Source organism: Tyto alba, unplaced genomic scaffold, assembly GCF_018691265.1.
Source record: "Tyto alba isolate M040663 unplaced genomic scaffold, T.alba_DEE_v4.0 Super-Scaffold_28, whole genome shotgun sequence".
Classification (NCBI taxonomy): domain Eukaryota; kingdom Metazoa; phylum Chordata; class Aves; order Strigiformes; family Tytonidae; genus Tyto; species Tyto alba.
Genome location: NW_024881302.1, coordinates 4,237,270 through 4,250,826, shown reverse-complemented (window position 1 = coordinate 4,250,826; position 13,557 = coordinate 4,237,270). Strand labels below are relative to the sequence as shown.

The 13,557-nt window shown below is 58.7% G+C and overlaps 1 protein-coding gene across 1 annotated transcript in view; it reads right to left on the bottom strand.

Annotated features, from left to right (window-relative positions):
* Positions 1–9,347, bottom strand: part of LOC104368253 (ATP-sensitive inward rectifier potassium channel 12) — a 35,132-nt gene extending 25,785 nt beyond the window's left edge. Inside the window, exon 1 of the mRNA XM_032989042.2 lies at positions 9,130–9,347. The gene's annotated coding sequence lies outside the window, so the exon portion shown is untranslated. The remainder of the gene's footprint in view (positions 1–9,129) is intronic.
* Between the last annotated feature and the right edge of the window lie 4,210 nt (positions 9,348–13,557).

The following is a 13,557-nucleotide window of genomic DNA, read 5'->3' as shown; positions in this document are numbered from 1 at the left end:
GGGGATTGTTACAGGCACGCAGGTTGTCTTGTGCTCAGTGTATTTGGGGTGCACTATATAGGCACTATAGGATGATCTCCTACACAGAGGGAGCAAGCAGCCCACTAGCCAGGCAGTCCAGAATTTCAGGGCACGGTCCCGCAGAGGCGCCCGGCAGGAGAGGTATCACTTTGCAAAAACCACATTTCTCACCCCAAATCTCTGCTCTGCCGGGGTGTTGCTTTACGATGACAGCTGCCTTGGCTGGGGACAGCAGCCGGGCGCAGGGGGACATCGCTGGCTGGGCAGGAACCGAGCACAGCTCCACAGCACACTCGCAGCCGCAGCGCACCAAAAACGCGCCCGAGCATCGCCAAAACCCCACTGCTTCCCGAAGGCCTCTGAGGAACAGCATTAGCGAGTGTGTGATATCAGCTCTCCTGAAACAAAGCCGCTGCGGATGAGGCAGGAACCTTATTAATTCTTTCCTCTCTTTCATTTCCATTTTTCCTCAGTTCCCCTTCCAATTGCTCAGGTAGGGCTTGGGTAGGGGCCCCATCGCTGCACGGTGCTACCGGCGTTACCGCTCTGTGACACAGGGATGTGATGGGGGGGTTGCATTCGGGGTTGATGGCAAGCTCAGAGGCACACAAAGGGAAGGGAGACCGGGATGGGGCAGAGACCCCCGGGAGGAGAGGAGGGGGAGGGTGAGTAGCTGTGAAATAAGGCCCTGGGGCCATCGGTGACCAGGTAGCAGGGTGGGGGGGACGGACACCCGGGTCCTGGCCCCGTCCACCCTCCAGCCGGGGGGGGGATGGATGCAGGAAACTGCCACTTACTGAAAGGGCATCATTTGGCAAAACATCCCCAATGCTCCCCAGACACCACCTTTGGGGACAGACCGCAGGGAAAGGGGTGGGACAGGATCCCCTCAGCACCCACAAAACCCACCCTAGAGATCGCCTTTCCCTCCTCTTCCAGCAGCACCCGCCTCAGCCACCCATCACCGACATAATTCCCCTCCATCCTTGGGTCCCCCCAGCTCACCCTCATCCCCTAAGACCCTAAAGAACACCGTTTTCCCTGTTATGTCCCACATCCCTTCATCCCTGAATGCCCCTCCGGCACCAGCCCTGCAGTGCCCATTGCCACTGATGCCGTCGATATGTCCCCAGATCCCAGGGGATTCCGGTGTGCCGTGGACATAGAGGACAATGCGTGGACTCTATATGGCCCCGGGGACTCCTGTGAGGCCCAGTCACCCACCTTTACATAAGCTGCCTGAAGCTGGGACTGTTTTCATTTGTGTTGCCTACAGCACTGTGCTCTTCAACTTTATTTGCATAACAAATAATTAATAATAATTAATGACTGGAAGAACGGTGTGGGTTGCCAGATTTTGCTAATTAGCGAACAAACACCCCTGCAAAAACGAAGGCAGGTGTCACGTGGCCCCCTCTCCCCACCGAGGGTGGGCTGTGGTCGGGGGTGCGACGGGGACGGTGGTCTTGTGGGACGCTTGGCCCTTTTGGGGGGGAGGAGGAGGAGGAGGAGGAGGAGGAGGAAAAGGCAGGACGGGTCATCGGTGCTCACAGGTTCTCACGGGTTTTTAGCTGGTGCCCACACGTGGGTGCCTCGATGCGGCCCCTCTCTGTGCCCGCACACGTGCCACCTCATGACATCCCACGCCCCACTTTCTCCACACTCTTATTAGAGCCTAGGACAACACTACTTAATTGTCTGATGATGGCACCGCTCCATATAATTAACGGGAAATTAACGGCACCAGCTCATTAGAGAAAAGCCTTTGCTCCAGCAGCCCCACAGCTGAATTGTGCTGGGGACACTCTGGCCCCGTGCAGGTGGCACCCCCTCACCGGGCCGGGGGGGCTGAAAGCATTGGGGAGACCCCACTGCGTCACCGATGCTGGAAAATATGGAGGAGTGAGGATGTGAGCTACGGGATGTCCTGTTCGGTGACACTTGGGGTGCAGGGTGACGTGGCAGCCGCCTGGACCTCACACACCTGCAGCTCCCCAGGGGCCTGGGAACACTGACCCTGGGAGGGAGGGAAAAGGGAAAACAGAAAAGGGAAAATGGAAAAGGAGAAAGAAAGGACAAAGGGAAAGGGAATGAAAAAAGAGAAAAATAAGAAAAAGGAAAATTGAAAAGGAGAAGAGGGGAGAAGAAGAGGAGAGACAGGGAAGGGAAGGGAAATCAGATTCTCTCATCTTTGATCTGCTCAAGCACTGACTGCTGTATTGCGCACGAGCACAGGTGTGCACATGGGAACGCTGAGCACAACGGGGTGCTGGGGCGAGTGATGGCCAAAGCCCCCAGACCCAGCTGGCCAGAGCCAGCCCACAGGCAGCAAGGTACTTCCCTCCCCGGGAGAAGAAGGGATGAAGCAGACCAAAGCCTTCTTCCTCTGTCCCCACCACAAAGCCCTTCAGGTCCCACTCACTTTCCTTAACCCTTGGAGCATCCCAGACAAGCCCTCCGTGCCGGCAGAGCCCCGGTGCCGCTCGGCATCGCTCCTGCTGCAGCTCCAAACCAGCCCCTCGCTTTACACCACCATTAGAGCAGAGTTGTGTATAATTACGCTTCACTGGCTCTCCTCTATAACTGTAATTCCTTTGCTTCGCTGAATTGCTTCCCCTTCAGCACCACACACAATCCATTGCACTGTAATTATACGGGAATTTTAATATCTGATGTATTTATAAGATGCGCTTAATTCATCAGCCCTTTTAAGTACATTGTCATTACAGCCTTCAGCGCGGTAGGAAGATGACTCGCTGTCAGATGGAGATTAGCTGGCCCCCGTGTGTAATGAGTTGGAGGGTGTTCTCAGCCCAGCTGAGAACCACGCTGCCGGATCCAGCCCTGGGTATCCAAGACTGGGGAGCAGGACTCCACGGCGCTGGGCGTCCCAGCCCCCCCAGGGGGGTTGGTGCTGCCAGGGCCCCCCTGTGCTGCTGCAGAGACGAAGGGCAGCACGAACCAGAGCAGCACCCGACCCCCCCTTTCCCAGACATCTGAATAGCCCGTCAGGGCTGGATTTGGCATTGCAGAAAAGAAGGGCCAGATCCAGCGCTGGCTGCCCAGCACTTGGGGAGGTTTATCCCTGCAGCCCACGCACCGGGGGTTCCCCAAAGGGCTCCCCAAGGCGAAGGATCTGCATTTGGATCCCTCCAAACCCACAAAGAAATCAAGCCGCTACTGAAGGCTTATTTTTCCTGGCGTTTGTCTTGGTGGCTCCTTTCCAGCCATGTCCTAAAAGGGAACCAAAGGCCTTTGAGCCTCTCGCAGCGAGCACAATGCAATGATTTTCCCAGCCCAGGCGGGAGGGATGAGCTCACTGGCGTCCTTGGTTCCCCCCAGCTTCGGGGTGCGGGGTCCCTGTGCCGTGCACCGTGGGCTCCGGGGCTGGCCGGGGTGCCCGGGAGGGAAGCTGGGCTCCGTCCCACCGAGCGATGCTAGCTGAGCCTGGGAACGAGGGGCAAAGGGGGAGAGGGAGCTTGGGGGTCTCGGGGACTCAAGAGGAGTCCCAGCTCTCACCACAACACCATGTTTTTCGCACTGGAGTCATACTTGGCTTTCCCACCGTGCTGCGGTGATTCCCACACTGCCCTGCCAGGCATCCCTGCGGGCGGGTGGCACCCGTGGGTGGTGGCATCTGCCCCCCCACCGAGGCCACCTCAGCACCTGCTCTGAGGCACCACAGAGGTGCAGCCCAGCTGCTGGTGGCACTGGGTGACCCCGCACCCTCGGGGTAGGACAGAGCTGGGGCCCCCCGTGCCTCCAGGTGAGCCATGCTGGAGCGGAGCTGTGCCAAAGCAGAGCTGTGATGACATTTCAGCTGGAGGGAGACCCTCAGCGAGTACCACCCAGAGCCCCAAGGCTGCTACCAGCACCCCAAACCCACCCACAACCCTCAGGCTCCCAGAGGGTGCAAACCCTGGAGCAGCACCCAGTTGCACCCCGGCATTTGGCAGCCATCCGGCACGGTAATGCATCGACCCTCTGCCACACCACGGCCTCGGTACAACCTGGCAGGGAGGTCTCCCCACCCAGGGTCCCCGCTCTGGCACCCTGCACCTCCCTGGGGAGGCGAGCTGGGAGCAGGAAGGGTGCTGTGGCCAGCCTACTGTCCCCCCCACACACACACCCCACGCCACCAGGTCACAGCACACACAGCAAGGTTCAGAGCTGCACCTCCCTGCAAGGGTGCTGCACTCATGTGCCAGCCCTAAGTAGGGACACCAGCTCCAGGGGCAAGAGCTCAGGTTGGACCAGGGCATCCCCAGCCTCAGGTTATCTGAGGGGCTGCGAATGTCCCATCTCCTCCTCCTCCCTGTCCTGAGGGACCCTGATATCCTGCTCCCCATGGGAATTCACAGCCTCTTGCCTCAGTTTCCCCACCTGCACGGTGGGGCTATGCTCCCTGAGGAGGGTAGAGGTGGAGGGTGGTTGGCAGGGGGATGCCAGCAGGGTCTCTGACCTGACCCTTCGCTTAGGACCAGGGGAGGGCTCTCTCTGCTCTCCCCCTCCCCAGCCCCTCCTTCCACAGGGTGCTGCCACCCAAGGAGAATTCAGCTCCCAAGGTCACCGGGCAGATGGGGCTGGGGGCAGATGGGGCTGGGGGCAGACACCTCAACCCTTGTGCCCAGCCAGCCCTGCCAACCACCCCCTCCAGGTCCTGGCCACCCCCTGGGGCTCACCTCCCCTACAAGTGTCCCTCTCCCTCCCCCCCTCTCCCCAAAAAGCAAATATCCAGGGAGATGGGCTCCGCGCTGCAGCTCTGCCGGTGGCACTGGCGGCTGAGCAGAGCAGACTGCAGCACGGCCGTTACGTAAGCCCGAGCCAGGCTCCGGGGATGTAGGACACCGGGGTTATCCCCCAGCCCACCCAGGGGCTGTCACCCCCACCCCGCCTCAGCGCTGGGGCTCGCGGAGAATGGGGGGGACCCCCACCGACTCAGTCCATGCTGCGAGGGGTGCAGGGGGGCTTGGGGCGGCCCTGGGAGTTGCTGTGGCCCTGCCATGGGGCACACGGTGGTGGCAGGGGACAGCAGAGGAGGGACATAAACGTGCGGGAGGGTTGCGTTGCTGTGGGGCAGGCGGTGGGGTGGGACGGTGCTGGGAGGCAGCGGGTGCTGCCCCCCACGTCCCACCGAGTCCTTCTGCAGCCCCCAGCCACAATTTCACCAGGGCTCACCCGTGGGAGTGAGAGCGCAGGGACGGAACCGGGTGGCCAGGTTGTGACTCCCGGCTTGTGCCTCCCTCGGGGTGACTCACAGAGCGGGAAGAACGCAGCCAGGGCAAAGGATCCCAGCTTCTTTCCCAGCCTGCACCCACCTGCTGTGGCTTCCTCCCCATCCCCGCATCTCTAGAGGGGTCAGCATCCCTGGTGACAGCCTTCCTTGGGGTCAGCATCCCTGGGAACAGCAGCTTTGGCACTAGCATCCCTGGATCAGCATCCCTGAGGAGAGCATCCCTGGTGCCTCCAGCACAGGCTGGGGAGCCAGGATCAGGGCTCCCCAAAGCTAAAGGGGAGATCCTTTCCCTGCGGGACAGCCCCGGCATCACGGGCCCCACGGGGAAACAGAGGTGAGGGATGGCACAGCCAGCATCACCCATATTTGAAGCTGCTGTGCCCTGTGTGGGACAGGGATGGGGTCTTCCATGGCCCCTCGACCACGTGGCTTCTCTCTGGCTTTTCTGGATCTGGCCGTTTCTGATTTGGGGGGGCGTGGGGTGGGGGGGCGGTGGGGAAAAAGCCCAGGCTAAGGCTCCCGGCAATAGGAGATACCAGAACAGGGAATTAATGTTAATTAATTCATAATGACGCTGAGATAGTGATACCAGATGCTTCAAAAGTCCAACGGGGGAAATCTGAAGGAGCTTTGCAAAAAAAACGTCGCCCACCAGCAGTCCTGCCTCGCTGCAAGCTGGGACCGAGGGAGTGAGCTGGGAACCAGGATCGAGCTGGGAACCAGGATCAAGGTGGGACCAAAGGATTGAGCTGGGACTGAAGGACCAGGCTAGAACAAGGTGACAAGCCAGGAACGAGCCAGGAACGGTGACAGAGGGGCATGTCCCAGTGAGGTGATGGGCCCACAGTCACCCAGAGCTGTGGGGAGCAGCACTGGGACCCTCCCAGCTACCTGCCTCCCCACTCTCACCTTTCTCTCTCCCACCCCAACTCAGAAGCTGGAGCGGGGCCAGCGCGGCGAGGTGCCTGCTGTGCTCCCTGGGGCACAAGGGCTCTCTGAGCTCCTTAATGCTCATTTTTTTTCTCTCCTTTCCTCCATTTCAGGCACGCTGGGTGCAGGGCAGACTAATGAGTGGGCACTGGGGCACCCGAGGGCCCTCAGGGGGGTATGGAGGGACAGGATCATCATCTGGGACAGGGACACAGGTCCTTCACCGGCTCGGAGGACAATTCCCGACTCCTGCAGTGAGTTGGCAGCATGAGGAACGGGTGCAAGATGGACTAGTTTCTCCTTTCTCATCCACAAGAACCAGCCCTCGCCCTGCACTGTCGAACCCCAAGCGGGCTGGACCTTAGCCAAGGGGCGCAGAAGAGCCTAGAAAGGGGTTTGAGCCCAGGTGCCACCTCCCCAGGGCTGGGGAACCCCAGAGCCAACGCCGGGAAAGACGCAACCATGAACTCTGCAGAAACCACGGACAAACCCCTGGGCTTGGAGCTGTTTGTTACCCTGGCGCCTGTGGCCAGTGGGGGTGGATTATAGTCCCTCCTGCGGCGATACAACCTGTAACTAGAGGGGACCCCCAAAACGGGGGCTAAGGGAGGTCGCCAGGGCCATGCAGGGCCTGGCAGTGGCGGAGCAGGGTGGCACAGCATGGCCAGGGCACGGCACTGCCATCGCTGCTTACATAAGGTGCCCGCTCCCTGTGCCACGCACCCGAGCGGCCGCGGCAGAGGGGGACGGATCCGTCCCTCCACCAACCCCTCACAGCCCCGGCGCTCCCGCTCTTTCTAGAGACAGCATCCTCCAAACTGCCAACCCGTCCTCTTTTCTACCCGGCACAGAGGCGGGGTGAGGCGCCCGTGTCTCTCAAGCACATTTACAGCCTAAAACCTGACACAAATCGGGGAGAAAATGCCAGGTTTAAGCTCGCCATGCGGGTTCCCCTCCCCAACAAGCTCCTCCAAAGTTTATCTGCAGTCAGGAGCGGTTCCCACCGTGCTGCCGGCGAAGACGCCCCAGCAAACCAGCGGGGAGAAGGGAGGGGATCCAGGGCGAGCCGCGGCCGTGCCCGGAGCATCGCGGAGCACCACGGCACCGTGCGGCGCAGCCAGGGAGGGGGATCACCACCATCCTGCCCCGGCTGCTCCCCGAGGACTCACCGTGTCCCCCATGGGGTCATTTCAGGGCTCAGAAAAAATCCACCTTGACTTCGTAGATAAAGCACCTCTTTCAGGTAAAGAGCAGCAGAGGCGATACAGGATTTTAAAGTGTGTCATAGATCAGAAGAAAGAAATAAACTGGCCTTTACAGTGCCATCGCCAGCAAAGCCGGTGTTTTATTAAGCCTATCCAGCACGGATGGGAACGCTGTTATTCCAGGCCTGAAAGTAGCAGGCAAGGATTTTTTAATTTTTTTTTTTTTTTTTTTTAGTCTTGTTTTCATTATTTTCTCATGGTTTCATTGCTTTGTGCTCACACAAAGGGAATTTCACCTGCTGTTCAGAACAAAAGGCCCCGGAAAGTTTGGCGAAGAAGGGGACGAAGGGAAGGAGCTTTATAGAAGCAAAACGAGTTGTTGCAGGGTTTGTTTTTGTTTTTTGGGGTTTTTTGGTTTGGGTTTTTTTTTTTTTTTTTTTTTCGCAGGGAGCTGTAAAACATCCCCGGCTCTTTGGTGCCTGCGGGAGACCTGGCACTGGCAGGCGAGTCCCAAGTCCCCTGTCCCCACTGGTGTCACTCCCGGCCTGGGAGCAGGGAGGTCTCACAGCCCTTATGAGATTGGGGTCAATTTGGGGTGCAGAGAGGGCCGTGGGAAGGCAATGGGACCCTTCCCATCCTTTTCACACGCAGGCAAAGTCATTGCCACACTTTCTAAGAACGAGAAAGAAAAAACCCAGACCTCGTGTGCCGACACCACTGCAGAACAGGTGGTTCAAAATCACAAGTGCGGGGGGGGGGGGGGGGGGGGGAAGAAAAACCCCTATTTGCTGATTTTGTGCTCACAGTCACTGCAAAACTGTCCGGGAACGAATGCTGCTAAATACACACCATTTTCCCTCTAACACTCTTTGCTCTATAATTAAGAGAGACTTCTAAAAATACAAACAGCCTCAAGCACCCAGAGAAGGCATGCAGGTGCTGCTAACTGAAGGCACTTTAGTACAGCTCATTTTCTGGACAATTTTACTAGCCTGGCTTGCACTCAGCGCCGATACTATTACAGTGATGCAATTATGCTGCTGCTGTCGTTGTCGGCTTGCTTTGCTTTTTTCTCTGCGCTTTGCAGTTTGCCTTCGAAGCACACACACACACACACACACACACACCTCCCCCCCCAGCTCCCAGGCTCACCCCCGGCGTGCCCCCCCCCACGCTGGTCCAGGCAGCCAGGAATAAGAGGGTCACGCGAGCGTGCATCGCACCCACGCACGCACACATGTGTGCACAGGCGTAGGGGCATAACCCCCCGCACGGGCATTTCCCAAAACAGCCAGCGTGCAAAAGTTTTGGCCGGGGAAGCGAGCCGGCCGGGGGGAGCGAGCGAGCAGAAGCGAGCGGGAACCCAGCGAGGCATCGGCGCTCCCCGAAAAGGCAGCGGCAAACCCTCGCCGTCGGCCACGGAGGGAGGGGGCCCACGGCATTGGCGTGGTGACGGCGGTCAGCTTTGCAAAATCCACACACACACACACACACACACACACACCCCTCCCCAATCCTGGCATTTCGGGCACGGGGGTGAGGGAACTTCACCCCCCAAAGCTGCCGCTGTGAAACTTCCCCGTCTTATTTCTCCATTAGGGCTGCAATAGGTGGAAGTGATTGACTCACTATGAGACTGCTGTTTTTGCCTCTGACTTGGGATTAAGACGGAGCTGGAGGAGCGGAGGAGCCAGCGCGCCGGCTCCCTGGCAGGCAGACACGGGAGCCGTCACTTACCTCTCACTGCATCCAGCCCCCCGGCCGTGGGGCTGCAGGTCCTGGAGAGTTAGCTGGCAGGGGACCCCAGATCCACTCGGGTTTCTCCCAGGACCGACGTTCGGCGACTGCTGCTTCTTAGGCACAGACCCAACCCCTCCATTCCAACCACAGGGGAAAAAAAATATATCTTCTTCCAAAAGAAAAAAAAAAATAAATAATAATAATAAAAAAAAAGAGGGCAATTAAAAAAAAAAAAAAAAACAACACGTTTTTTTTCTTGGTTCAGCTTCCCCCTGCCACCCCCTGGAGAAAAAAAAAAAAAAAAAAAAAGATAAATCCCAGCGACCACGCAATCCAGACTCAGGTGAATTTAGCTTCAAACTCCCTCTGCGCTTTCAGAGCCTTCACCCTCAAATGGGCTCTGCAAGATGCTGGGGGACCCATCGTCGCCAAAGTGTCATCAAATATCCTTCGGGCTCAACTCCGCTCCTGCCCGGGGAGGGTGGACTTCTTCCCTGCTCGCTGCGTGCTGTGGAGTTGGCAGGGACCTGCCTGTTTCAGCCTCAGCGTGGAGGGTGGGTGGGTTGGTTGGTTGATGTGGGTTGGTTTTCTGTTTTTTTTTTTTTTTCCCTCTGCTATTGGTTTTCTTGCTATCTGATCCTGAGCGAGCGCTGCAGCTCACCGCTTCCCTGCTTTCCCCCCCCCCCCCAACCCCCCCCCCCAGCTCCCAGCCTTTTGACAGGGAATGAAACACAGACACCCAGTGAGACAGGCTCCGGCTTCTACAAAGCTCCACTCCCTCCTACCGCCTTTGTCCGTGAACAGCAACTACTCCAACTCTGCTCGTAGACACAAGTGAACCTCTGCATCAGCACTTTCCTAATGGCTGCTTCGCCCGAGTCCTTCGGCCCTTCTTCTTCTTCTTCTTCCTCGCTTCCTCTCCTCCACCTTGATGGCTTCCGCTTGCTTTTTTCTAGCCCGGCCCCGGCTCCGACAGCCACAGCCGTGAAGGAGCAACAACCCTTTCCTGATGGATCCATCTCAGCTCCCCCGCGCCGGCTGCTGCGGTCGGGGGGTTGCGGCCCCACAGTCCATCACCGTCCTTTCTGGGCGCCTTCCATGAAAAATCGATGGCGGGTACCACGTCCCCAGAGGCTTTGCTCTGCTTTTGGCTGGTTTAAGGGGCAGGGTCTGCGTGTGCGGAGAGGAGCTGGGGGCAGAGGGAGGGCTGGGAATTGAAGCCACTTCTTTTTATTGCAGGCTGGGATTTTTTTTTGTTTTTTTCTTTTTTTTTTTTTATTTTATTTTAAGATTGATTGGAGTCCAAGTTTATTTCTTGGTGGTGAGCATTATTTTAAGCCATCTGGGAGGCTTCGGGTGTCTTCGGGTCACCCTGTCCTTATAACAGCAAGGCCTTTTTGAAGAGGGTCAAAGTGAAACCCTGCTCCAGCAGCCTTTTCCCCCCCCGCAGCAGGGAGCGGGCGGCAGAGGGATGCTGCAGCGGGCTCACAACCCTGGCTGGATCCCAGCCAGAGGGAGATGCAAACCAGCCACCATCTGTAATTTTTGCTAGACTTCCTCCACACTCAGTTGCCCGTGAGATCCCAGGGCTGCTGCCTGCTCCTTTTTTGGGGATTTGCGGGCTTTGGTAAAAAAAAAAAAAAAAAAAGAATCACACCCCAGAGACCTCCAGCCTTGCCAGCAATGCTCGACACCGCTCAGCTTGGCTGTCACGCATCCTCCAGGTCACATAAAAACTATAAAGCCCCGAGCACATGAAGAAGTTGCGTCCCCACCCACCCCATCTCCCTTTTGCATCACCTCCCACCCCTTCCCAGCTTTCTCTTTACTCTTCTTCATCTCCCACCACAGGTTAGGGACCAGCGATCCCTCCCTCTCCTCTTCCCCTCGGCAGCATCCCGAACCAGTGATTTTCCTCGTCCCCAGCTCCCATCCTCTTGCTGGCACGGCGATGGAGCATCATGCTTTCCCTCAACTCTCCCAAAACCCCCCGAATTCCTGAGCATCTCAGGGCAATGCTCGCAGTGCTGCCTCCTCTCCCCTGCCCAAGCTAACTTGCCCCATCTCACCCCACCCATGGCGGCAACCCCACAAATACTGAATTTCACTAAATGCTTTGAAATCTCTGGATGAAAAGTGCTGCAGGGCCTTGTTCTGGCAGTGGTACACCTAAACCCACACCCCTCGCCAGATGCTCAGCTAACAGCGGGGATTCAGGTTTTGCAGATCAGAGGGGACACGAGCCCGCACTCTGGACATTTTAGCCATAAGCACGGCAACCCAGAGAGCCAAGGGGTGACCATCAGTGTCCTGACCCCAAAACACTGCTCCCTTCTGCCCATCTGGCAGCCCCTCACACCCTGCCTTGCTCCTCTCCTGTCGCCCCACTGTGCTCATCACTTGTGCAAAGCTTCCCTTGTCCCCCCCCGCCGGCGGTGCCAGCCCGAGGCTCCCCGCACCCAGCCTCCCCCCTCAGCTCCTTCCACTCCCTCCAACGATAAATATAATTAATGCATCGGGCAGCCCGGAAATTGGCTGCAGGGCTGGGGCAAGCAGCTGGCCGCGGGCCAGGGCCAGGCAGGGAGGCACCGCCCAGGGTGCGTAGGGGGGACCAACTTTGGGGTCCCCTGGCCCTGTCTTGGCTGCCACCCCACCGGCACGGTGTTCTGCCGGCGGTAATTTCGAGCTGTATGAGCAGGGTGTCTCTCCAGCAAAGCAGAAAGTGGGAGATGCTTGGGGGTTATATGCAGGAGGAGTCATGGGCAACCTGGGGGGCTGCAGCTCTTGGGACCGGCTGGGATGGCAGAAGGGAGCTGGGCAGCCAGAACTGGTGAAGCTGGTGGCTTACCCCTCCCTCCCCAGTTCGCTATGGGAGATGCAAAGAAATAGCCTGGGATTTCCATCCTGGAAAGCCCTGGGGTTCACCCAACCCGCTGGGGGAGCAGAGAGGTTCCCCACGTTTTTGCCATCGGCTCTGAGCCCTGCTGCCACAGAGAGCCAGGGGGAACCCCATCACTCCCACAGCGCCTGTCTTGGGGTACAGGACTGCAGCCCTGGGGAAACCCAGTGGGGTCTCAGCTGGGAAATAGCTCGGGGCAGGATACAGCCTCACCCTGCAGCCGGGCCACCTTCAGCTTAGGAGCCGTCGAAGCGAGGAAAGGAGGGCGAAGCGAGGGGGTGCACCCAGCAGGCCCCTTCCTGACGCCTGCAACGCAGCTGCGCGGGGCCGCGAGCAAGTCAGCGCAGAGCCATTAGGGCTAATTTAATCAAGACGGATGGCCCAATTGGAGGGCTGCCTCCCATAAATCCCACGCTTGCACTGCATTAGTGTCAGGGCTCCCGGAGGAAGAGGCCGAGGGGGAGGCGCAGCAGGGAGCGGGGCCGGAGAAACATGCTAAGTCACCCGTCCTCCCGACAGCATGGGGATGCTCGGACTGGGTGCCACCACCCAAGTGCTGTCCCCATCCTGTGGTGACAACCCTGGCCACAGGGACATGGCCCACCATCCTCCGACCCCTCCAAAAGCCCAACAACCGGAGAGGGTAGGATTTTGAGCAACTTGGTTTTGCTGAACCCCAAAAGGTGCAAGGTTGTGCACAAAGAATGCCAAGGCAGGGTTTTGCTCCCATGGGAATTTCCCAAGCTTGTTCCAAGGGGGTTTGCAGCAGGAGGGAGATGGGGTGATGGGGGAAATAGGCTTGAAGCTCCACTGTAGATCACAGTATGATAACTGGGACTTGAAAGTACAGGCTGAGAAAGACTCAAGGCTGATGGATGCAGCATGCATCCCAGAGCCCGGCTGAGACACCTCAAACACCAGCCATGCCAGCCCGCCATGGACATCCCCGTGGGGTGCCAGCTCTGTTCTCCCAGCACCCCACTCCCTTCCTACCTCTGCTCCTAGAAAGGCCATTTTCAGGCTCATGGTTGCCATCTAATGACTTAAAACACCTGTGTGTGTGTCCCCCCCTCCCCATCCCCATCCTCTGGGCGCAGGCAGCAGGAGACACGCGTGCCGCCGCGCTGCGCAAGCCGAGTCAGGAAATAAGCTCTCATCTATCAAAGTTAAAAATAGCCGTTATCTTTGCCATTAACACGCCTTGCCCCTGACTCTCCGGCCGAGCTGGCTCCTGTCTCGCCGCCTGCCCGCACACCGAGGCCACCGTGCTCCCGGCCGAAAAACCGGCCGCGGGGAAGGGACCGGACGGCTGCCGCCATCTGCTCCGGGCGCTGGCATCGCCGTTGGCGCGGGATGCCGGCTCTGCCAGGCCGCGCTCTTGGCCGGCACAGCGGTACGGAGGGCCAAGTCCTGGTGGGTTTCGGGAAGACGATGGGCCAGGGGATGCAGCGGACGGATGGGAGGACGGCGTGGGTTCGTGGGCATCGCTCTCACCCCCGGAGCGCTCACAGAGGCTGTGTGGATGC